Below are 7,955 nucleotides of genomic sequence, written 5' to 3'. Positions count from 1 at the left end.
TTTTTATAAAAATTGTCTCTAATTTCTATAAATATTTAGAATTTGAGTTTTTATTCGCATTTTCTAAAAAATTAATGAAAATAAAACGATTTGCTACGGTGCGCCGTGGGCCGGCCCAGTCAGAGCGCTCCAGTGTGCAGAGGCTGACTATTTGCTGCGAAGAGCGTCAACAGGGGACCTCCTATACGCCGCTTTATGCGTCAAGTAGACGAGAGTTCGCACAGGGGGCTTCGTTCGCAGGCTTTGTGGGCCGTGATGCTTCTTTCCCGCGCACCCGACTGGTTCTTTGTTTCTTTCTTTCTACCGCGCGCCCGACTGGGTTTGGCGCCTGTTTTCTCTGTTTCTGCTGTTTCTGTTGTACTGCTTCTGCTGTTTCTCCTGAACTGCTTCTGTTGTTTATGTGTTTCTGCTGTTTCAGAACTGCTTTTGTTGTTTCTGCTATTTCAGAAAGCAGTTGTTTCTCTGTTTCTGCTCTATCATCAAGTTTCTTTTTATTACAAATGAAGCTTTATTCTAATAAAGGTTTCTGCTGTTTCCTGCTGGTTGTAGAGAATTTAAAATTGCAGAAAAGACCAGTGGCTGTAACAACTAATAAAGGTCTGCTGGTTGCAATAAAGGTTTCTGCTGTTTCTAAAACAGTTCTAGAAGAGGAGCATCAAAAAAACATACATGAAAACTGAAATGGAAAAGAGTATACAAATCTTTGAGCTTCTTTACAAACTTATTCTGCAGAACTAAACCTTCTTCGCAACTAATGCATGATAAAAAAAATAGAAGAACTGTATCAGTAAGACAACAATTTCCTCATGGACTATTCCTTTCACTTGAAAAAAATCTTGCGTTGAGGCCTTCAGAATAAAGCACAGTAAATTGGAATCGTGTACAAAGAACAATAATTCTGCTGGTTCTAAAACAGAGAACTAATTCCTACTGTATCTGTTGTTTCTTCGTGTGAACTAAAAACACAGTAAATTGGAAGAGTGTATAAAAGAACAGTAATTCTGCTGGTTCTAAAACAGAGAACTGATTCCAACTGTACAAAAGAATATAGCTGAAGTAAATAAACATTTACAAACAGTAATTATGCTTGTTCAATAACAGTACTGAGAGGTCGAAGAAACATTTTAAAACAGTAATTATGCCTAGAGCTTCTTTACAAACTAATTATGCAGTTTTGAATCTTCTTTGCAACTGAAAGTAATGCAAGAAAGCATCACTGGGCACCATGACAAAAGCAGAGAACTGTATCATTAAGGAAACATTTCCCTCATGGAAGAATTCCTTTCAGTTCAAAAAAATTCTTGCACTGCAATTTCCCTTGAAGTTAGCAATAAATAATAGTGATGAGACCCTTCAGAATAAAAAGGGAAATAAGTTAGTTGGGAATAGGTACAAATTTTTTTGGATAGTAAAAGTTTGAAGAAAAATGGAATATGGTTATACATGATCCTTCCAAGAAGAAAACAGACCCAAACATTCCTCAAATGGGACTCTTTGAGCGAAAAGTGTTACAGTATGCACTATTATTTAGTGAGAGAATCTGCAGATCATTAAGTTACCTAAGCTGAGTTCATATGCGGGACGAAAAATGATTGGCCTTCAAAGCTTCACTTGAATATGCGGAAACCCTGTTGAAACAGAAATGTGATTACATGAAATTAATTGCACTATTGACTACAAAGAACATGGTGTAAGGAGGAAAGAACTAGAGAATTTACATGTTTCTGCGGGAAAGAAGTTACAATTGGCAGCTGAATTTCATTGTCCTTGCAAGTGACAATCTCAAAATGGTATTTCTCACGTTGAGCTTATAGATCGTCCTTCAATTTTTAAAATAAAATGCAATTTAATTTCTGTTATGTACCGAAGAATCACAAAGAAGGGAAAAAAGTGCTTTCAACGGGGTAATTGTGGTGGTACTTGCATTAGGGAAACCCTCCATTCCGAGACCTTTGTAGTTTCTCAGATACTGAAGAAGGAAAATCCCTGAGTCATACCTGTAAACAAAATTGTGATGGAACATTTGGTGAATTTTAAATTCTTTGTAACTATTATTTGTGGAGATAGAGCACAGAAGTTGCTTATCAGTGTTATAAGTACAGGGGAGAGTTCCATTCAGAAAGGCACCTGAAATTGAACTTGGGAGCTGGTACAAATCTTGACTCAAAATTTCCTATGTTAAAAGAACTAGTATTTCCGTAAAAATGTTCCCTTCATACTGTTACCTGAATAATGTTCGTGGGAAAATGTTTTTTAAATAATGTTCCCTGACAAAATGTTCCTTCAATAATGTTCCGTCAATACTGTTATGTTAATAATGTCCCTAAATAATGTTCCCTTAATAATGTCACCTAAACAATGTTCCCCAAATAATTTTCCCTCATAAATGTCCCTCGAAAATGTTCCTTGAATAATGTTCCCTGGAAAATGTACTACATACATCTTGAAAATATTCTTCGAAGTCAGAAAATGTTCTTCAAAAATAAATAATGTTCCCTAGAGTCAACAACTTTTCCTTTCAAAAGGTTCTTTGATAATGTTACCTAAATAATGTTCCGCACATAATGTTCCCTCATAAATGTCCCTTGAAAACTGTTCCCTAAATAATGTTCCGTGGAAGATGTTCTAGGTATATTTAAAAAACTATCTCCAAACTCTAAAATGTTCTACAAATAAAATAATGTTCCCTGGAGTAAAAAAATCCTTGCAAAATGTTCCCATAAAACAAAGAATAATGTTGGTAAAAGCCTAAACAAGTTGCAGGTTGCAACTTTTTCCGAGAACATTATTTTCCAACAAAATTAATTATTGTTCGCTGGAGCCAACAATTTTTCTTAGCAAAATGTTCCCTTAATAATGTTAGCTAAATAATGTTCCCAGAGTAATGTTCCCTGATGAATGTCCCCAAATAACTATGCAAAATTTAAGAATATTCTGTGAAGTGAAAAACTGTTCTTCAAAATAAATAATGTTCCCATGTAATGTTCATCGGAAAATGTTCCCTAAAATAATGTTCCTAGATAGTGTTCCCTAAACAATGTTTGTGGAATACATCGTTTACAAATTGTGAATGTGATAAGCACCTGAACAATACATATGCGAAAAGAGTAGCACACAAAGGTTATCCATCATGTAAAAATGGTCAAGGTACAGATACTAGTTCTAAAGTGCTAGAAATAACCCCAGTGCACACATATCTACATGAAAAAAAGCATCTAAGTATACCTGCTTGTTGTAATCTACAACAAATATCACCAGAGCTAACACCAGTCCATCAAAAAAATGCTTTCTCGACTTTTATACAACATATCTACACAAGGATAAGCACCGAAAAGAAATGAGAGTCAGCGTACACAATTTCAGAACTACTATTAATTTTGTTTGCTGATTTCAAGAACTAAATAATGACTAATGTTTTTGAACCATTTATTTCTAAGCTACCGAGGAGAACAAATATTATTTATGGTATATTGTAATTAAGAAAGAAGAGTGATTTTCCTTCAAGAAAAAAAATAGAACAGTGAATTAACAGGTATCATCTATAAAAATGATGTGAAAAGTTCATCAATCTTGAAACAGCAAGCACTCTCTTCCTGGGAATGCATTATTCGCATTATCTATTCCCTAGTCATTTCCTTATAGCATCACTCTCAGCCAAACAAAAAGGGCACAAGAAAACTAGCTACTATAGTAAGCATCAGACTAAATAAAATGAGATATAAGCTTCAGATTAAACAACAAGCATCAATAGGAACAAAGTAGCTAAATCTATACAGATTTTTGATATATGCTCCAATGACTTATGCAACCAACTTATCATGCTTGCCTAAGCAAGATCAAACTTCGCTTATAAATTACTTAATACAATATAACTGCAAATGTTGATAGATGCATGCTCACACGACAAAACATATGAACAAATAGAAACTGCCACTACTAGACATCGCACACAATTCTCAGAAAACAAAGTGAACCTGTTCACATGACAAAACTGTTTTTGCATCACTTTTCTGGGTTGGTGCTGAAACCTTAAACTCAGAGAAGAGAATGATGCGAACTTGCCAGGACCCCGAGTCCGGAAGCATCTGCCACATCTATACAAGTGCATGTTGATTGCTATCTTCTATCCCCTAGTGGCTAGTCCAGCAACTGGTTTTTCTTAATTAACAAAAAAACAGAAGAAGCTGCACCGACGACACCGAAACAGAGTAGACCACTACTACTGATCGAACCAGCACACAAAAATTTAAGTAATTTTACTTGGTTAACATGTTGATAGGTCCTTGCTTCTCGGGGAAATACATCCTAACAAGTCAACTGAACTAGTCCATGATGCTGCTACACATTACACAAACTAAGAGAACATATAAAACAAGAGATAAGAACTTCTCCATCATGCTACACAAACCCCATATCATCATCAACAGAAACACACAAAACCCCAAGGCAAAGCATACGAACACACAAACCCCCTATCATCATCATGCTGCATCATACATTGAAATCCAATCTCTGAAGGCAACTCCCTAGTCTAGACTCAGATTCACCAAATCAGAACTGCCATGTACAAGAACACATTCAGCAAACCCTAGCAACACTAGAAAAGACACTAACGCAACTAAATAGCCTCGATCTCGCGGTACCACACAGAGAGGAAGGAACATAGCAGGGGAATTGGGGCCGTTACCTTGTGGATGCCGAGCTTGACCAGGGCCTAGACGACGCCGAGCTTGGCGGAACCCTAGACGACGCCGAGCTTGACGGAGCCCTAGACAACGCGGACGCCGACGATGGAGACACTGGCCACCTGCAAGTAAACATCCATGGCGACTACGTGAGCCACATCTGATGTGATGCCGCGCACGAATCAGGGGGAGAGAGGCCCGACGGATGCTTACGAGGGCGGCGGTCTCTTGCCGGAGTAGAATCTATCGCACCAGGGAGGAAAAGGGGATCGCCGCACGAGCGAGGAAAGCTTATCTGTGGAGGAATGAGCGAGTCGCACGAGGAAGGGGACAGGAAAGAGATACAAAAAGGCCGGCCCAATTCAAGTCAAGGGGGTGTGCGGCGCCTCGACACGTTGACGCATAATAGGATATTCCCGTCAACAGCTCCCCTGGCGTGGTGATGGCGCGCTTGTCCGGCCTCCGCCCTCCGGCGATGTGCGCAAGCTGCGAGAACAAGCCCAATCAATGTCCTCGTCCACATGGCAAAACTGTGATCGTCTCTGTCCTCCGTTGTTGTGCGCAGCATCAACTGGATCCGCCCCTTCCCCGTCGCCGGAGACGACGTTGTCGGCGAAGATTCCAAGGGATAACCAATTGATCGCAACTTCCGGCAGACCGCCAAACCAGTGGACTGGGTGTGGTTTCATTATTTACCTTCGTTGTCTTCTTTTAAACGCCGCCGCACTAGCTTATCTTTGCTCCCGTGGTGGCCGTTTTAGTACATTTCCTAATCACGATTGACGAGCAGAGAGGCTGGGACATCCACATGAATTGCTCTCCGGAAGATTTTTTCAATAATGCATGTGTTCCAGAGAGAAATCCACCATTCCTGGTAAAAGAAGATCAGCGTCATTCATTAGTTCTGACGCGCTGGCAGGTGAAAAAGTTAAAGAGATTCGGCAATTCGGCACCTACCAAAAACTGCTGCTGGTTCGGAGCTACGCGCTCGAAAGCGATGTTTCATCGCACCGTAATAAATGACGTTTTTGGTCCAATACGGCAGGCACATGGTCAAAATTCTGATGCAAGACGATGGGGTCCTTCCCAAATTCTGGTGCTTAACGAAGGCAGTGCACAGACCGGAAGTAGTCCGAAACTGATCGGCTCGGCAAAGTAAAGTAAAGAAAGTAACTCGGAGCCAGGTATCCTTTGTAGTGACGGGCAAATGGACAAAGCTACAAGTTAAGCAGAGGCGAGTTTTTCCGTGTCTTTCCTGCGGCCATAGTTTTCATTGACGCCGGCTGAAGTCGGCAGTCAAGTATATACGCTGTCCTGGTCTCGCGCACGATCGATCAAGCTCACTAATAGACTAATATGCTCAGTGATTTTTTTTCTTTTTTGCGGAAAATACTCAGTGATTCAGTTGGACCCGTCTCGCGCGCGCGCGGGGCATGGGGCTGCTATGGAGTCATGGGTGCTTGTCACGTAGAAAATTTGCGAGAATATGTCTGACAGCAACGAAATCTTGGACTAGTTTATCTACGCTATCTATGCGTATTGTTCAACCTGCCGACGTAGTGTCTCTTGGCTGGTGACAATTCCTACTTTGATCGGCATCCACGAGACTGTTGGCAGAATTGACGGGCACCGAGTTGAGTCGAGACCATATGTGGAGCTAGAGTTAGATCATCGGCGACATAATGCTGCGCATGACGAATTTCAAGTTTCTGTCATATACCATCCAATTTCTCAAGAAAAGGAGAAGCCATATGTATTCCATCCAAGCGATGTGTGCATGTAACTGGATCTTACTATTCAAACGGCTTTTCGGCCACGTGAATTTTGACACGTGATTTCCTTTTTGTTTCACCGAATTATATGCATACAAAGTATGTTTATTTTCGTAACACGAAGAAAAATGTAGAATTAAATATCAAGATTTCTAAAATCCTACAAACTTGAACTGGGCAGTACGTAGCCGTGCTAAGCTCCCTGTGGCGCATCTTTGATGACTAGGGTTTGACTCCTGCCGAGAATGAATTTTCGATATCTAACATGAGTGAGCTCTATTTTGATATATTGTCCATGGGGCTACTCTTCTGTTGGACCTCATTTCTTGAGAACTGGTAGTAGCCCAGTTGTAAGGTTGCAGTGGAACATATATATTCGATGGCCAGGGGTTGACTCCTGTTGGAGGCGAACTTTGGGTATCTCACCTGGATGGGCTCTATCTTAATATATTATCCACGATGCTCATTCCCCATGAGACCTCATTTTTTAAATCCTACAAACGCCCAAAACAATGTAATTTGGAGGGTAACCTTTTAGACGCTTTACATCTTCTTTGGTATGAGCTAAAGAAAAGAGAAGACAAATGCAAGACATAAAGGGCATTTCAAGGAGGCCTAACCTCCCCTTGCTTGATATCCTATGGTATTAGGTTGTTGGGATGTAATTCTTTTGATCCAAAAGGCGTACATAGTAAAATTTCGAAGGCCTGATTTTTTTAGAGGTCCTTCCATCTAAAGACTATTTCATTTTTTTCCGTAAGGTTACTACCTCTGGTGCATGAAAAGTTCAGGTTTTGGACATTGACATGATCCTTGAATACGACTTCCACCGCTAGTTTCTATTGCAATGTGTGTATAATAACTAAAGAAATTATAATATTCAAAATTATTTGATTTTTAGGTTCTCAATCCAAATATTCAATGACTGAATCACTGAAGACATGTTTAAAATGGCACTTTTTTGTCTACTAGATGGAGTAATTAATAATCTTCTCTCCATGTTTATGTTTCTTGTTGACCGTGTATTATAAATCTACCCTACATTGCTATAATTCAAAATGATGCAATCCTACCACAAGGAAATACCAAATTACCCCCCACTTGCATGTATATGCATACAACAAAACGGATTCTCAGATATACCAACATGACAAATGGATTAGCATATATCCTCATATGCACATGCGGCAAAACAAAAATCATTCACACATGTATTCCCATAAACTATAGAATTGATCTTGCTTTCCCAATAAAAAGTCATGGGTGTCGGTGTCAAAACCGGCGGATCTCGGGTAGGGGGTCCCGAACTGTGGACCTTGGATCGATGGGGAACAGTAGACGTGGGACACGATGTTTTTCCAGGTTCGGGCCTTCTCTAAGAGGTAAAATCCTACGTCTTGCTTGATTATATTGCTTATGTATGGGATTACAGAGTAGATCTACCACGAGACCAGACGAACTAAACCCTACCTAGTAGGGTGGTGATTGTTCTTCTAGC

General features: G+C 39.9%; 1 long non-coding RNA gene across 4 annotated transcripts; it reads right to left on the bottom strand.

Annotated features, from left to right (window-relative positions):
* Nucleotides 1-1,002: 1,002 nt before the first annotated feature.
* Nucleotides 1,003-5,312, bottom strand: LOC123093122 (uncharacterized). Of its 4 annotated transcripts, none has more exons than XR_006445109.1 (6): nucleotides 4,899-5,312; nucleotides 4,688-4,807; nucleotides 3,226-3,310; nucleotides 1,719-2,225; nucleotides 1,560-1,628; nucleotides 1,003-1,351 (listed from the first exon to the last, which is right to left on the bottom strand). It is a non-coding gene; the product is annotated as an uncharacterized lncRNA (long non-coding RNA). The 4 variants fall into 4 exon arrangements; XR_006445110.1 differs by having other exon boundaries at nucleotides 1,719-1,997; nucleotides 2,128-3,310; nucleotides 4,899-5,308; XR_006445108.1 differs by having other exon boundaries at nucleotides 1,719-1,820; nucleotides 1,921-3,310; nucleotides 4,899-5,304.
* Nucleotides 5,313-7,955: the final 2,643 nt, after the last annotated feature.

The sequence above is a fragment of the Triticum aestivum genome, chromosome 4B (genome assembly GCF_018294505.1).
Source record: "Triticum aestivum cultivar Chinese Spring chromosome 4B, IWGSC CS RefSeq v2.1, whole genome shotgun sequence".
Taxonomy (NCBI): Eukaryota; Viridiplantae; Streptophyta; class Magnoliopsida; order Poales; family Poaceae; genus Triticum; species Triticum aestivum.
This window is presented reverse-complemented; position numbering and strand designations above follow the sequence as displayed.